The 17897-nt window shown below is 35.4% G+C and overlaps 1 pseudogene; it reads left to right on the forward strand.

Moving 5' to 3' along the window:
- Nucleotides 1–5685: 5685 nt before the first annotated feature.
- LOC142623610 (1-aminocyclopropane-1-carboxylate oxidase homolog 1-like) lies at nucleotides 5686–17661 on the forward strand (annotated as a pseudogene).
- The last annotated feature ends 236 nt before the right edge of the window (nucleotides 17662–17897 follow it).

The following is a 17897-nucleotide window of genomic DNA, read 5'->3' on the forward strand; positions in this document are numbered from 1 at the left end:
TTGATGGGTCGGTCGGATTGGGTTTCTCGGATTTAAGAGGAGGAGATCCGATCTCCGATCCGTTGATCTCGGATTTTGGAGAATCAAATCCATCGCCGACCGTCAGAGCAGTCGGTTCGGTTAGCGGTGGGTCGGGTTTCGGTCGGTGGCAGCGAGTGGGTCGGTCTGGCGGGTCCTTGGACAGCCCTAGGAAAAGGAATAGAAAAAGAGAAATAGTAAAAAAAAGATTAAAAAAGAATATTTAAATAAAATTGAAAAAAAAATAGAGTTTTGGAATGTTGGTATGATATAATTGAAAAAATAACTTTTTGAGATGATAAAATAAGATAAGATTGAAAAAACCATTGTGAATGCTCTTAAGAACATTCTTATGAAGAATGCTAAAAATTCTTAAAGCCAAATTTTACCATTAACACACAAAAATACCCACTATATCAAAAATTTTAAATGCCAACAATTTTGACACACAGTTAATAACAGCTTGTAGTAGAAATGTTAATCTAAATATTATTTTTTTATTCCAATGTTCACCTTTTCTCTCTCTTTTTTATTTTGGCGTAAATGCACTTTTAGTCCCTACATTTTGACCCGATTTCTATTTTGGTCCCTACATTTTATTTTTACCACTTTTAGTCCCTAAACTAATTTATGCGTGTTATTTTCGTCCTTTCCGTCAGTCAGCTGATGAAAATTGCTGAGGTGGCAGCCGGAGGCAATAAAATATTATTAAAAAAATTATTTAGCATTTTTTAAATACCAAAATTAAAAAAAAATTAATTACTCAATTTTAATTTAAAAAAAAAAACAAACAAAAGAATCAAAACCCAACAAAAGAACATTATTACTTATCAATATTATTTTTCATAAGAACATTACAACCTGTTCTTTTGTTCTTCGTGTTCATCCCAGATCAAATCCAGCAACCAAGAACACAAATCCAGCAACCAAAAACTCAAACCTAGATCACAACAACACAAACGAAAAAAAGAAAAAGAAAAAAGAAACAGAGACCAAACACAATCACAAATAGAGATCAAACACAAACGAAAGCCAGATCTCAACCCAAGCACAAACACTTACCCAGATCACAACAACACAAACGAAAAAAAAGAAAAAGAAACAGAGACCAAACATAAACACATACCCAGATCACAAATAGAGATCAAACACAAACGAAACCTAGATCTCAACCCAAGCACAAACACATACCCAGATCACAACAAAACAAACGAAAAATAAAAAAGAAAAAGAAACAGAGACCAAACACAAACACATACCCAGAAGCCATCACATCCGCCACAACCCACCATCCCAACCGCTACAACCAAACACAACTCGGTCTCAACCCCAGCCACCCCGATCTCTACCCACCCTAACCCAACCTCAACCCCAGCCACCTCGACTCAAGCCACCCCAGTTGGCTCACAACCCACCCACCTCAGCCCAACCTCAAACCCAGCCACCCCAGTCAGTCTCAACCCACCCCACCCCGATCTCAACCCATCCCACCCCGAGCTCAACCCCAACCACCCCACCCCGATCTCAACCCGTCGACCCCACCCCGATCTCAACCCACCCCAGCCACCACGTGCCACTGCACCACCAGTTACCCCGATCTTAACCCGTCGACCCCACCCCGATCTCAACCCACCCCAGCCACCACGTGCCACTGCACCACTAGTTACCACGAGAGAGAGAGAGAGAGAGAGAGAGAGAGAGAGAGAGAGAGAGAGAGAGAGAGAGAGAGAGAGAGAGAGAGAGAATGAGAAAATTTGAGACACGGACGAGAGAGAGAAGAAAAACTAATTTAAGAAAATGAAATGGAAGAGAAAACGCCAGAGAGAGTTTTTTTTTATCTTAATTTTAGTGATTTTTAAAATTTTTTTTTAATGTTTTTATTTAATTAAAATTGACAATTTTTTTTAAAAGATGCTGACGTGACATTTTTAATAATATTTTATTGCCTCTAGCTGCCACCTTAGCAATTTCCGTCGGTTGACTGACGGAAAGGACGAAAACAACACGCGTAAATTAGTTTAGGCACTAAAAATGGTAAAAATAAAATGTAGGGACCAAAATAGAAGTCGGGTCAAAATGTAGGGACTAAAAGTGCATTTACGCCTTTTATTTTTCTCTTCTTTCTTCTCTCTCCTCTTTCACTTTCCTCTTCTCTTCGTAGCTTCTATTTCTCTCTATTTCACAGTTTGAGCTCCTTCTCTCCAATGCTAAATCTCGGCTTCGTTTGCTGACTTCAAAGATTGAGAGAGATGCAAGAGGGATGCTATAGTGCCACCCACATCCAGGTGAATGTTTGGACAAATCCAAATGATTCCATCGTTGTTATTTTATGGGCTTGCAGCGGAAACCAGGTGTTTGTGCTCAGGAAGGTGGATCGTTTGGTATAAGGTTTACCGTTGAGGAATTTAAGAACATGGTGATGGAAAGAAGAGAAAATGGTGGTGCTGCTTCACCATGGGAATCTCAAGGCTGAACTCTCTCTTCTCTCAAGCTCTTTCTATTTTCCTTTTTTTTTTTTGGCTCCCTGTTTGATCAATGGGTTTGGGAATTGAAAAATGAGATTTTTTATTTGGGTTTGGTTGTTAAGGTTTGAAAAGAAGGGATTTTAGTTTGGATTTGTGTTTGATTTCAAAGTGGGTTTGAGTTTGTGATTTGATTTTGGGTTTCTAGGTTGGGTATCGGTGGGTTTGGCAATGGGTATCGATGGCTGTGGCAGTGGGTGTGGGTGGTGGGTTGCGTTGGGTTGAATTTTGCAGTGAGTTTTGGTGGGTAGTGGGAGTGGTTGAGTTTCTAATGGTGGTGGTGGCTTGGGTATTATGATGATGGCGGTTGCTGGCGGTGGCCGTGAGTGGTGGCTTGGGTGTTTTTGTTTGGGAGAAGAGATGCATAGAGAACGAGAGAGAGAAAGAGATGCAGTAAATAAAAAAGAATTAAAAAAGAAAAAAAAATTATATTTTAATAAAGTGTTAAAAAATATAAAACCTTTTATGTTAGGTGTATTATAAAGTTGGATGTTAAAATAGATAAAATAGTATTTTGAGATACTAATTTCTATATATTTTTTTAGTATTCTTGATATGAATGCTCTAAGCCTTTTAACAATTTTGGTCTGTTATGACGTGACACACTTTTTTTTTTTTAATAACATATTGACCTCATGGTTGTGAAGCTTGAATAGAAGCAAAAAAGAATAATACTGTATACCATTTATGTGCGATGTTTGAAGGCTTGATCAAAATCGGTGCTATTCTGTACCTTCTTCTTGTCTTGAGGCCAAGACTTAACAATTTTTTTTATGGTGAATTGGTGCAAATTGCTAAAAGAATTTACTTTACATGTTGTTCTACTTTGTTATTGGGAAATTCTAGAAAAAATAGTGGCAGATTAACGCGATGCATGAGAATATATAATATTATGTAATGAAGTATAATATATAAAAAATAACAATTACTTCAAGTATTATCTATTTAAAAAAAAAGATTTCTATAAGTGTTTTTTAATCTTTTTATCTTTACAAATGTATCATATTATTATTTTTTGTATATCTGATTAATATTTTTTTAAGGTGAACCATATCCTTCTTCTAACTTTTGTTGTAGTGTATTATATTTACCTAATATACAACAAAACTTTATATGTTTCAAATTTATTATTCAAATTTCTCACCTTGTATGGAAAAAGAAGATTTTTGTAATAATAAAAATTCATCACAAAATTACAATGCTATCTTATCCAAAATTAAAATGAAACCAAGGGAATAAAAGATAGACTTTATAATAATTTATTACTCAAACAATTGGTAGACATGTTCAAATTCATAGCCATGTAGATTGTGCTTTGATATAAACTCAAATTCCTATTTCCAAAAAAACTAAGTATTAACCCAAACCAAAATTCAACCAAAGCAATAAACGGGGGAGAGAAGACTTTGTGATGAGAAATTTTAAAAAACACAACACCAAAACACATATTTTTTTTTAAAAAAACCGTTACCCTTAATTAGAGTTATAAGAAATATAAAAAATCTACCAAAAGAAAAGAGAGAGAGAGTACTTACAGTTTTTTTTTTTGTTGGAAAAATATGGATTGAATGGGAGAAACGATATCAAATTTGTACAAAATAAAATGGGGAGAAGAAGAGTCAAATTATAAGAAAGAGAAAATGATGAAGGAGTAATGGTAAAGTAGAGAGTAGTGGGGAGATAAAGAGGCAAAGAGAGAGGTTTATTGGATTTTTTTTTTTTTTGGAGAATCAAGCCTATTTAACTTCTATTAAAATAAATTGGCTGCTTCAGCTTGAACTACAACAGAAACTGGGAATGACATTAAGCAAATGCTTGCGCATACATGATACAACATAGTGAAGAAAAAAATCATATGACTTTCATTCAATGGAAAAAGAAATATAGGCTTTAGTCACAACACTGTAATTTTATATATAATCATTAAAAAATTGTGAATAAACAGTTATATATATAATATTTTTATTATTTAGTTTACAATACCATCATTGGAAAAAAAATTAAAGGCACAAAAAACCGGGTTTGGGTTGGGTTTGGATATCCATGGGTAAAAAATCATAGTATAAATCGAGTATGAATATTAATCGGGTATTGGGATAGAGTATTCCTTGGTAAATTTTTCGGGTTGGGTTTGAGTATACCCAACATGAACCTGGTCCATGGCCAGGGCTACTATCACAAAGTTGTCAAATTTTCTAAATAATTACCATAATTTTATATGGCAAATGTTTTTGACCCTACCAGCCTTCCTCAAATTTTACTCACAGAACAAAGTAGAACTTAAATTCCACAACAACACATCAGATTCAAAGTTTTGAAACTCACACACTTCATAATTCAAATTCAGGAACCCAACCAACAAAATTCAAACTTATAAAAAACCCATTACAATGTTTGGGATCACAAACAGTGAGATCAGAGGTAGGATGTAGTGATTAGCGACAGGAGAGACAATGATTGAAAGAGACCTCTCTCTCTCTCTCTCTCTCTCTCTCTCTCTCTCTCTCTCTCTCTCTCTCTCTCTCTCTCTCTCTCTCTCTCTCTCTCTCTCTCTCTCTCTCTCTCTCTCTCTCTCTCTCTCTCAGAACCCTTGTCTTACTCACTCTCGGTTTCTCTAGTTTCAACTTTCAATATGTAAGTGTTTTTTTTTTGTTCCCTTTAATGTGTTTTCATATGACAGGCATTGCTTACTCAGTTTAACAAAAGACTAACTCGAATACTAATTTGGCACATAAGTAAAGTTTAAAGAGCAAATTAGCTAAAATAAAAGTTTAGGAAGTGTAATGACCACAAACCCAAAGTTCAGGGGTATCTTGCATTTTTCTATATATATATAAAAGATCTTCTGTGATTTATACTCACATATTGCTTCCCTATGATTTTGTATCACACTAATTAGTAACCTGTACAATGTACATGAAAGTTTAACAAAATATAATTTAGTTTATTTATTATTATTATATTGTATTTTACATATTAAAACATTTATTGTAATTGTGTTTGTATATGTAAACCAAACAATCAATTATATCATTTAAAAAAAATTTGATGTAACAATATTCTAATTAATATATATATATATATATATAGACACACACTGATTTCTATAACTCTGTGGCCCTAAATCACTTTGTTTTGTCCATATATTATAGATAAGGTTCGTTTTTTTTTTTTTTTTTTTTTTTTGCTGAGATAGTTAAGGTTTGTTTTGAGAGTAACTTCCACGACTACCTCATAAAGAATAGGAAAATAGGAAAATGGTTGTTACAAGCAGAGATGAAGTGCCAGACTATGATAGAGCAAGTGAGTTGAGGGCTTTTGATGACACAAAAGCCGGTGTTAAAGGACTTGTAGATGCTGGGGTTACTGAGATCCCTTGTATATTCTATCACCCACCAGATACCTTCGACAAGAACTCAGCCACCACTGGTGACACCCAGTTCAGTATTCCTGTCATAGATCTCGAAGGCATCGACAAAGATGTAATTAAACGCAAGGAGATTGTTGAGAGCAGTGCCGGCTCAAGGCCAAGGCAACTTAGGCCTAGGCCTAAGGCCCCACAACCAAAAAAAATATTCCCTACTAAAAAAAAGGCCTCATCTCCATTTGTAAAAGCCCAAAATTTTATAAAAATATAATATTTTTTAAATAATTGGTACTTTTTTTTAAGTGATGTTAAAGATACCACAAATTTTACTATAGGTTTAAGTTTAGATTTAACTAACATGTCACCAATCACATAAAAAATTAATTCAAACACAAATAAATTAAGTTGTTGAATTTTATCAATTACAGTTATTATCACATTATATTGTAAACATTTTGCAGTATCTGTAGTATTTTTCTTTTTCATTTCTAACAAGGCTTCCAAAATAGGAGATCAATAGAAATTAAAACCAATTGAAACCCTAAAATGTTTTTAAAAAAAATGCTGCAAATTTGATAAATTATCAATGATGACTAATCTCCTCTAATAGTTTGAGATCTTAATTTTTGTAAATTAATATCCTACAAAGCCACGCACCAAATAATATTTATTTATCTTTTTCTCTTAAAAAGAATATATAAATTAAAATTTAGGTTACAACTGTACCTAACTATGCGTAGTTATATATCCAAGTTAAAGTAAATTTCTTTTTTTAAAAAATAATATTTTTTCTATTTATTTTTGTTTAAATTTATGGTTCAACTATGATACTCAATTCTCTGTATGAAATTAACCTTAGTTTAATTATTATCATTCATCAATTTCTGTATTTACATCAAATTAATCTTAATTTGATTATTATTATGTAAATTTATTTAATTAATGTTTATATATAAAAATGCCTCATATAAAATTTTCGCCTTAGGCCTCAAATTTTGTTGGGCCGGCCCTGGTTGAGAGAGTTGGTGAAGCATCAAAGATATGGGGCTTCTTTCAGGTAGTCAATCATAGGATCCCTGAGAGTATTTTGGAGGAGTAGGTTTTACGAGCAAGATACTGAGATTAGAAAGAGTTATATACACGTGACCACACGAGACCGGTGGTTTACGACAGCAACTTTGATCTGTACAGTGGAGCAGCGACCAATTGGAGGGATACTTTTTTGTGTATGATGGCTCCTAATCCTCCAAAGCTACAAGACTTGCCAGCTTCGTGCAGGTACGTGATTTACAATTTATAATCACTGAAATATTTATTAAAATTATTGAGCAAAAGATAACGTTAAGAACAACAATATTCTAGGCTTCTAGCCACTTAAAGATCAAAGTTTTGTAAATGAGTAAGTGCAAGAACGACTAGTCTCAAATGAATGAAATGATCATGTAAGTAGGGGTTAAACCTTTAACTCATTGCAGGGACGGACCCAGGAATTCCGGGGGGGGGGGGGGGGCGGAGATAAGTGAAACCATATATTAACAAACTATCAACCAAGACAAATACACAAAAATTATTGTTTTTTAATATATTAGGATACAATCACTTACCAAGAAAAACAAAAGACACAAAATACTATTGTTTCTTAATACTTTATCTATAAAAAGGGAACTCAACGCTATTTTATAAATTTATCTAATGTCAAATTACTAGTTATAGTATCATGAGTTAATGATAGGCACAAGTGAATCACTGTTATCTTCTTGAATTTGTGTGACAATTTAGTATATTATATGATTTGTCTTTGTCTTTTGTCTGTCTTTATCTCTCTTTTTTCTCACTCACCTAGTCCCACTACCGGCGCTATGAATTTATTATGCACTACCAACAAACACTTTTCCTAACTTTACCATTTTTATTCCTTGAAAGATGAATCACTATTCAGTCTATTTCTATTTCTATCACTTGTCTTAATTTCATTGCCCAATTAGCAGACCACAAACAATCAAACACTAATATATTTTCTAATTTCTACAAACTTTACTCTCTCTCTTATGATCTTTTCTATATAATATAAGAGAGAGAATCACAAACACAGAGAGTCACAAGACTCACAACTCACAAAAACAGAGTCATAAAGCCAAAAAGCCAAAAAAAAAAAAAAAACACCACAAGCACAAATTCATATATTCAATCCACAATCACCATCATCACTCATCAGTAAAAACTAAAACAAAAACACTAACAAGCATTGATTCTGAGTTTCACAAACACTATATTAGGTTTTGAAAGATATATTAAATACTTGAGTGTGAAGTGTGAACTATGAAGGCTAGAGCAACGAAGCTGGGCTGGGCAAATCGAGCAACCGACGGCAAAATGCAGATGGGTCTTGCTGCGTTGTGTGGCCAATGGCCGTTTGGGTTTGCGTCTGCGAGATGGGTCTTGTGGTGGCGGCGTGGCTAGTGAGATGGTCTCGTGTGGTGGCAGCGTCATGGCGTGGGCAGCGGCAAGATGGGTCTCTCTCGCCTCTCAATTTCTCTCTATCTCGAGTCTTGACTAGTCTCTACTCTCTAGGTCTCTCTCGCCTCTCACTTTTTCTGTCTAGCATTCTCCCTTCATAATTTTTCTTTTCTTTTTCTCTTTCGTTTTTCCATTCGGACTGTTGGGTTTACATTCTTTTGGTTTTTTTTTTTTTTAATTTTATTTAAGATTCACATGGGTTGTCCGCTGGGTTAATGGTTCACGGGGGCCCAAGTCAAATTTTTTTTTTGAAAATTAACTTGCTAATTTTTTTTTTGGACCCAGGGGGGGCCCGAGCCCCCTTAGGCCCCCACCTGGGTCCGTCCCTGACTCATTGGAATACTAATCAGTAATTAGTATTAATGTGTAATAGGTTGTGGGCTTTAGGTACATCTTTTTTACTTGTACCACACACATATTTGTACTATACTCTTACTTGTGTTACACATATATGCCTTCTATATAAAGACATTCCTGTATATTCTATTACTTGAAAAATACAATATATTCATTCAGTATTTCTAACATGATATCAGAGCCACTGCTCTAATTTTCTTGTGTCTTGCAATCTTGTTTTTGTTGGTATTTTTCACTGCCTCATCTTCACTGGTTAGTAAACCTTTTTGGTACCCTCTCTTGACTGCTCCGCTACTGTTAGAGGTCCTCAAGTTGAATCTCTGCCGCCAGAAGATCTCTCTCCACCAACAAGACCATTGCCTTCATCGAATCTGTCCCTCTGGACCTCTGTTTAGGACATAAGACATATCCTTGTACAGATCGTCAACTGATTTACTCAACATCGAAAAAATCATCTTCATCGGATGCCACACGCACCCCCACGCATCAGCCAAACTTCCAGCGAGTTCCTCCACGTGCTTGATGTGCCTCACACACCACTGGAAACTTGGCTAATGTCATCTGGCTATCCACTGACGTCATTTGCCATGTCAGCCCTAGTTTCCTTGCTTGTTGACGTCATTTGCCACATCAGCCTAGCTGGCTCACCTGCTGATGTCATCAGTTCATTTCGCTGACGTCATCTTCAGTTGACTTGGACCGACTGTTGACTGTTGACTTTCTAATGTTTGACCGTTGACTTTTTGCAGTCCAGGTGCTCCTTACGTTGTTTTTTCAGGTAGATTTCATTTTTGCATATTTTGCTTCTAAATGAAGAATAAGGACATGTCTTCTTTTTATTGCAATAATCATCGTCAACAAGCCAACAAACGTTTTTGTAATTTTTGCAAACGTTTTGTCCATAATATTGAGACTTGTTGTCAACGCAACAAATTAGCTGTTTCCATTTCTGCTGCTACTACTGTTGCTAAAACTGAGAGTATCCAACCAATGACTCCCGTCTCTGCAAAGTCCAAGTTTTCTGGATCCACTATAACCATTTCCACAGTTAACTTTCAAAACATCATTGCTAATACCATTCATATGGTTGGTAATGCATCTTGTTCCTCTTCTTTCTCAGTTTCATCTGGTATGTCTCCTTCCTCTTGACTTATGGATTTTGCTTGTTGCAACCACATGACACCTCACTCATCTTTATTTTCTCAACTTGAACCTGCACCACACCCTTTTAATATTCTCACAGCTAATGGTTCCACAATATTTGGTCATAATATAGGTTCTATCTCGACCTCTAACCTCTCGGTTCCTAGGTTTTTAATGTTCCTAACCTTTCTTACAATTTATTTTTTGTGGGGCAATTAGCTAAGTTGGATTACCGCATTACTTTTGATTATTCTGGGCGTATTGTACAAGATTCGAGGATGGGACAAGAGCTTGGGACTGGTCCTAGAGTTAGGCATATGTTGCCCGTGGACAACCTTTGTCTTCCACCTGTTGCTCCTGTTTCTATTGCTGCTGTAGCTGCTGTAATTTCTTCTATTCCTTCCCTTGCACTTTGGTATGCCTGACTTGGTCACACATCCTCCTCTCGGGTACAACACTTGGCTTCTAGAGGTTTGTTAGGTTCAGTGTCTACAAAAAATTTTGATTGTGTTTCATGTCTGTTAGGAAAACAACCAACTTTGCCTTTCAATACTAGTGAACGAATGTCCACTGATATCTTTGACTTAATTCATTCTGATGTCTAGGGGCCTTCCTCTGTCTTTAGTATTGTTGGATCTCAATATTTTGTTGTCTTTGTTGATGATTATTCCCACTATAGTTAGATTTTTCATATGAAACATCGTTTTGAATTTTCTCAAATATATTTCAATTTTGCAAAAATGGTTGAAATTCAATTTTCCAAATGTATCAAAATTTTTTGATATGATAATGTTCTTAAATACACTCAATATGCTTTCCAAGCTGTTTTGCATTCCTATGACACTATTCATCAACTAAATTGTCTAGGTACCTTTCAGTAAAATGGTAGAGTTGAATGAAAACTTCGTCATATTCTTGACATTGTTTGTGCTCTCCTTCTCTCTGCTAAAGTTCATGCTCCTTTTTGGGGCGAAGTTGCTCTTCATGTTGTTCATGCTATTAATTGCATTCCCAGTTCGGTCATCCAAAACCCAACTCCATATGGACCCTTTTTGGGTCACTTCCAGACTATCACCACCTTCGCTCCTTCGATTCTGCCTGTTTTGTTCTTCTTCAGCCACATGAGCATAACAAACTTGAACCTCGCTCTAAACTTTGCTGTTTTCTTGGCTATGGCAAAACTCAAAAGGGGTATCAGTGTTATAATCCTGTCTCTCATCGTCTTCGTATCTCCCCCAATGTTGTCTTTTGGGAACATCACTCCTTTGTTGAGCTCTCTCACTCTCATGCCTCTCTATCTACCTTCTCTATCTTGGATCTTTTTCCAGATGAGCCACATATTCCTTCTATAGTTACTCCTGATCCTCCTATAGACTTCTCTGTCCAACCACTAAACATTTTTGATGCCTTTCTTTGATCACCCTCTAATGAAGAGGTGGAAGATGAATAGGTCGAAGATGAGCCCTCTAACCCTGAGCTCAGGTTCCCTGCTCCTGCTCCGCTTGAAGATCTTGCACAAGACATTCCACCTTGTCACTCAACTTGGGTAAGATCCATTTCTGTACATTTACTTGACTATTATTGTTATACTGTCCTTGATACATTGTATGAGCCACACACCTATCGTGAGGTCTCCACTGACCTTTTATGGCAGATTGCAATGAAAGGAGAACTTGATGCATTATCTAAAAACTATACGTGGGATTTGGTGACTCTTCTCCCTGGAAAATCTGTGGTTGGTTGTAAGTGGATTTACAAGATCAAGACTTACTCTGATGGGCTCATTGAGCGATATAAAGCTCGTCTTGTTGCAAAATATTTTACACAGGAGTATGAGATTGATTATGAAGAGACTTTTACTCCGATTGCTTGAATCTCATCTGTTCGTGCCCTTTTAGCTGTTGTCGCTAACAGTAAATGAGACATTTTTCAGATGGATGTATAAAATGCCTTTCTTAATGAGAATTTAAGTGAAGAAGTTTTTATGCAACCTCCTCTTTGTCTCTCTATTGAACCGAACAAGGTTTGTCACATTCGATGTGCACTTTATGGCCTTAAACAAGTTCCACGAGCTTGGTTTGCCAAATTTAGCTCTACCATCTCTCACTTGGGTTACATTGCCAGTCATTATGATTCTGCCTTATTTCTTCGTTGCACTGACAAAGGCACCATTTTGCTTCTCCTATATGTGGATGATATGATCATAACTGGTGATGAGCATAGTGGCATTCAAGAACTCAAGGATTTTCTTAGTCAGCAATTTGAGATGAAAGATCTTGGACATCTCAGCTATTTCTTGGGTCTAGAAATCACTCATTCCATTCATGGTCTTTATATTACTTAGGCCAAGTATGCTTCTGAACTTTTGTCTCGAGCTGGACTCATTGATAGCAAGACTATTGACACTCCAGTTGAATTTGATGCACACCTGACTTCCTCGCGGGGGGGGGGGGGAACCATTGTCTAATCCCTCTCTTTATAGATGATTGGTTGGCAGCCTAGTTTATCTCACTATCACTCGTCCAGACATTTCCTATGCTGTTCACCAGGTGAGCCAGTATTTGCCTTGTCCACGTTAGACTCACTATGCTGATGTTCTACGCATTCTTCGATACCTGAAGGGCACTCTCTTCCATGAACTTTTCTACTTTGCTCAGTCCCCTTTTCTATTTGCCTTGTCCACGTTAGACTCACTATGCTGATGTTCTACGCATTCTTCGATACCTGAAGGACACTCTCTTCCATGGACTTTTCTACTTTGCTCAGTCCCCTTTTGTTCTTCATGCATTCTCTAATGCTGATTGGGTAGGAGATCCCACTGATCGCAGCTCCACCACTGGTTATTGCTTTCTTCTTAGTTCTTTTCTGATTTCTTGGAGAAGTTAGAAACAAACCCTTGTGGCCCGCTCCAGTACTAATGCAAAATATCGTGCCTTTGCTGATACCACATTTGAGCTCATTTGGCTACGATGGCTTTTAAGGACTTAGGTGTGTCCACATCCTCTGCTACTCCTCTTTATTGTGACAACCAGAGTGCCGTTCATATTGCTCACAATGATGTCTTCTATGAACGAAATAAACACGTTGAGATCGATTGTCATTTTATCCATTATCATCTTGTCCATGGGGGCTTTCAAGCTGTTCTCGCTGTCCTCTAAAGATCAACTTGCAGATATCTTCACCAAGTCACATCCTAAGGGACCCCTTCATGCTTTGGTTGACAATCTCAAGTTGGTCTCACACCCACCTTGAGTTTGAGGGGGCTGTTAACGTGTAATAGGTTGTGGGCTTTAGGCCCACCTTGTTTACTTGTACCACACACATACTTGTATTACGCTCTTACTTGTGATAAGCAAAAATATATTGACCCCTTTGGCAAATTAATTAATTAATTATCTAAGTTAATTAATTAAGTCAATTTAACGTGCAATAGCGTGATAGCACAAACAAATCACCAATTCAACTAAATGCAGCGTAAAATAAATTTGACACGATGATTTGTTTATGAATGGAGAAAACCTCCGAGGCAAAACCCCACTGGGATAATTTAAAGTCACCACTCCCAAGAATCCACTATTATCAATTACAGGCGGTTACAAGAAAAAAGGAATCCTAGTACCTAATACCAACCTACAGTTGAACCCTTATCCCAATACCTAATTGGACTTGTATTGTAGTGGCAATCTCTCCGTTTAATGCACGAATCCCAATACGTGACTAATCAATGATGCACGAATCCTAATACTTGGCTAACATACCAACTTGAAGAAGATGTTGGCTGCAAAGTTCTTCAGTTCATCAAAATGAAGATCAAGAAGCTCATTGGTCACAAAACCCTTGGTGCAAAGATGCAATAGCTTTTACAAAGAGAATGATGAACTAGGGTAATTTCTGTCTCCGGTCACAATATGCGTATATTCTGTTTCCAATACCCTTCCATCCCTTGTGACGACTCTTAAAATAATCCTTATATATGTCTAGGGTTGTGAGAAAAGAAACTCTACACAAATACTCAAGGATATGCGTGTAATTAGATCTGAAAAGTCTGATTTCGTTATTCTCGACAGATACAGCTTGTGTCGAGTTTCTGTCAAGGTTTAACATTAAATATCAATAAATAGGCTCCTATTAAGACATTTGTCGAGCTTTAATGAACACCACTTCTTCACTTTTTCTTGGACAAATTTGCATGGTTTTAACGCTTGATTTGAATAACATGTTTCTTGAAGTCTTAAACCATCTTAGATCTACTCAATTACAAGTAAAATGCGTTTTATTAAAGGATTAGTCAATTACATCAAATATGTCCCTAACAACTTGTACTACACACATCTGCCTCTTATATAAAGGCACTCTTGTATATTCTATTACTTAAGAAATACAATATATTCATTCAGTATTTTTAACAATTAGTAATCATAATAGTGGTTTTTATCTTCTATACAAATACTATTAGGGTCTTGTTAATGGGTGCTGCACAACACCCATTCTAGATATAAAATTGTTATTAGATAGATCATCCGGAGAAAGTAATGATGATGTTTCTCTCCCATCGGCCTTGTCCTTGAGAGTTTAGAGAGCATTATTTTTAAAGTGAGATTGAATTATGCTTATTGCTTAATAGGCCTTATAGATTTATATTCTTCAAATCACCTAACCAGAAATACAAAATGGTAGCAAAAATTATTTTTGGGATTTCAAAGAGTAAACTTTGCAGTCTTTGAACACTTAAAGCAGGGTCGGCTCAACAACTTTGGGGGCCTTAAGCAAAAATTTTAAGTGGGGCATTTTTATATTTAAATATTAATCAAATAATATATATATATATATATATATATATATATATAGAATTTTTATTTAATGAAAAAATATATATAATGAAAAAATAATATATATATTTATATATAATGAGAAAATATCTATAGATAAATAAAACACAATTTATAATTAAAAATGATAATTTAACTAAAAATAAAATTTAAAGTATAGAATAATAGAATCTGGTTATTGCAATTTTTCTAAAGCTGTGATCATTTTAAAGTATAAACCTATACAAATAAAAATTAATTTAATATATAGTTCAATAACTTAGTGTCACTATAATACAAATGAGTTGATAAAATACATATCAAATTATTAATTGAAGTAATAATTAATAAAGTGAGAAACCGTGTTTAGATAAAAAAAAAAGGTGAGAAATCGTGTTGTATAATTGTGGGCTGCACAGTGCGGGCTGCACTGCACAGTTGCGCGTTGTGCAACCTGTGTTGCTGTGCGCCTGTGCAGCAGTGTAGATCAGCAGTACTCTATCATCCTGTGACTAAGTTTAAAGCAAAAAACGTGTACTAGCATAGCAGAAAAGGGTCCAATTAAGAGAGGGGCAGAAGAGGTCCTATCATAGCAAAAAACGTGCCACATGATGGACTCCCATCAAACAATTGTGCAGTAAAATAAACTAGAAAAATATATATAACTTACGTTAAACAAATAGAAGAGTCCTCATCTTCATTTTTGGAAAGGCAGAGAGGGAAGAAGATTACCTCTGGTCAAAGAAAAATTTTAAGTTACAATGATTGACTGAGATTATGGAAAAAGATCAAGAATCAAGACGAAGATGAAGAAAAGAAAGGTAAGCAGATAGATGGAGAGGCAGAGAGATAGAGAGATGAGAGATTTTTCTTTTGTTTTTGAAATTTATACAGCCTGTTTGGTAGCCCAGTTTTAACAATGTTGCTCATAGTTTAAACACACAAACTGGTGAGGCTTACACACTTTTTCACCCACACGTATATCAAAAACACTCAAACAACATAACTTAAACTGATCTTTTAAACACCCCTATAATCTCTATTTTAGACAATTACATTGTATTATTAATGAATTTGTTTGATATTAATTTTGATTTTAGTATATTTCAAGAATGAATTAATAAATTTGTTTCCTAAAATTTAATTTTGTTAAAAATTTGACTATTTTTTTTTTCCTTTTTAATCTTCTGCATTTTAGGATACAATGGGGCATTTTTAATGCATTTTATTGATCAATAAAAATGCTTAAATTTTTTTAATTAAAATATATAAATAAATATATTATATATATAATTTTTTTTACAAGTGAGACTTTTTATTTGGGGCCTTAGGTAATTGTATTAATTGCATCATCTATTGAGCCGGTCCTAGCTTAAAGCCTCGTTTTGTGAAATCCGTATCCTATTTCCCATATCTATATTCTAAATATTTTCTCTCACATTGAGAATGACTTGTATCCTATGAAGCATGACCACCTTATGTGATTTATATAACTACTCGCAGAGATATACTTGCAGAGTACTCTAAGCAAGTAATGAAATTGGGGATTTTACATCTCGAGTTATTATCGGAGGCCCTTGGTTTGAATCCAAACCACCTTAATGACATTGATTGCGCTGAAGGACTTGCAGTTGTGTGCCATTACTATCCCGCCAGTCCACAACCAGATTTAACATTGGGCACAAGCAAGCATGCTGACAATGACTTCCTCACTGTGCTTCTACAAGACCATATTGGTGGCCTCCAAGTTCTGCATCAGAACAAGTGGATCGATATCCCTCCTTTGCCAGGGGCTCTAGTGGTTAACATTGGAGATCTTCTTCAAGTAAGTCTTCACATTATTTTTCTGATGGAATATTAACCTGCAAGTGATGTGGTTTGTTAAGGATAAAGTCTAATATCGAATAGCAATAACAAGAATAAGTAGTTAATATAATATTGTTTGATCCAATTAATCATTATCAATTTTGGTAACGACACTTAAAGATTTAGCAATACATTTTTGTTTTACTCTTCTATTTGTCTACTAGGGATCTTGTTATGCTGCAACTCCTAAAATAAATTATTTTATGGAAGTGCATATTATAATCATATTACAAATACTTAATGACCTGTTGGTCTAATGTGAGAGAGACAGGACTGCAGATTTGAAGCCATTGGCCAAAGAGTATTGTGTTGTAGTGTAATACCAATGTTCTCAGCTCACCAAAGTAAACTGTTTCCAAGTTCCAACATGGAATAGCTTCTGTTACTCTAACACATACCCATTTGATCAAGAGCAAATCCATTTACTTGCACATTGGAAGGATCATTTATGTCCAAATAAATGGAATACATGAAATTGTGTATTAATGATATGAAAAACTATGAAGCTTGTTTTTGTTTCCTTGGTTTGATGTTGGTGTGAAAAAATTTCTTATGTATTTCTCAATTTTGATGCTCCAAAATCAAGAAGGATTCTTATTGTTGTAGCTAATGTACAAAATTTTACCGTTTGGTGCTTTCAGCTCATAACAAATGACAGGTTTAAAAGCGTTGAACACAGAGTATTGGCAAACCAGGTAGGTCCAAGAGTATCTGTGGCGAGCTTTTTTTGCACAGGTCTTCAGCCAAACCCAAAACTTTACGGCCCCATCAAGGAGTTATTATCAGAAGACAATCCTCCAAAGTATAGGGAAACCACAGTTAGAGACTATTGTAAGTACTTCAATGAGGCTTAAATGGGACTTCTGCCTTGCTGCATTTCAGGCTTTGAACTTCGATAATAAAGATGAATAGAGTGTTAGAATGGCTCTTTAGCCTTTTACACTTTCAGTTTGTGATGATGTAACACTTTTTTTATAGACATATTGACTGCATGGTTGTGAAGCTTGATTAGAAGCATAAATGAATAATACTGTTTATATGCGATGTTTGAAGGCTTAATCAAAATCTGTGCCATTCTATAGCTTCTTCTTTGTCATGAAGCCATGACTTATCAATTTTCTAACGGTGAATTGGTGCATATTACTAAAAGAATTTACTTTCCAAGTTGTTGTTCTACTATATTATTGGGAAATTCTAGAAAATTAAAGAAAGAAAGAAAGGAAAGAAAATAAAATAAAAAAGATGCGCACACACAAAAAGACTTGGGATGGAATTGGCTATTAAGACTTGAATCTCAAC

The sequence above is a fragment of the Castanea sativa genome, chromosome 2, assembly GCF_040712315.1.
Source record: "Castanea sativa cultivar Marrone di Chiusa Pesio chromosome 2, ASM4071231v1".
NCBI classification, from domain to species: domain Eukaryota; kingdom Viridiplantae; phylum Streptophyta; class Magnoliopsida; order Fagales; family Fagaceae; genus Castanea; species Castanea sativa.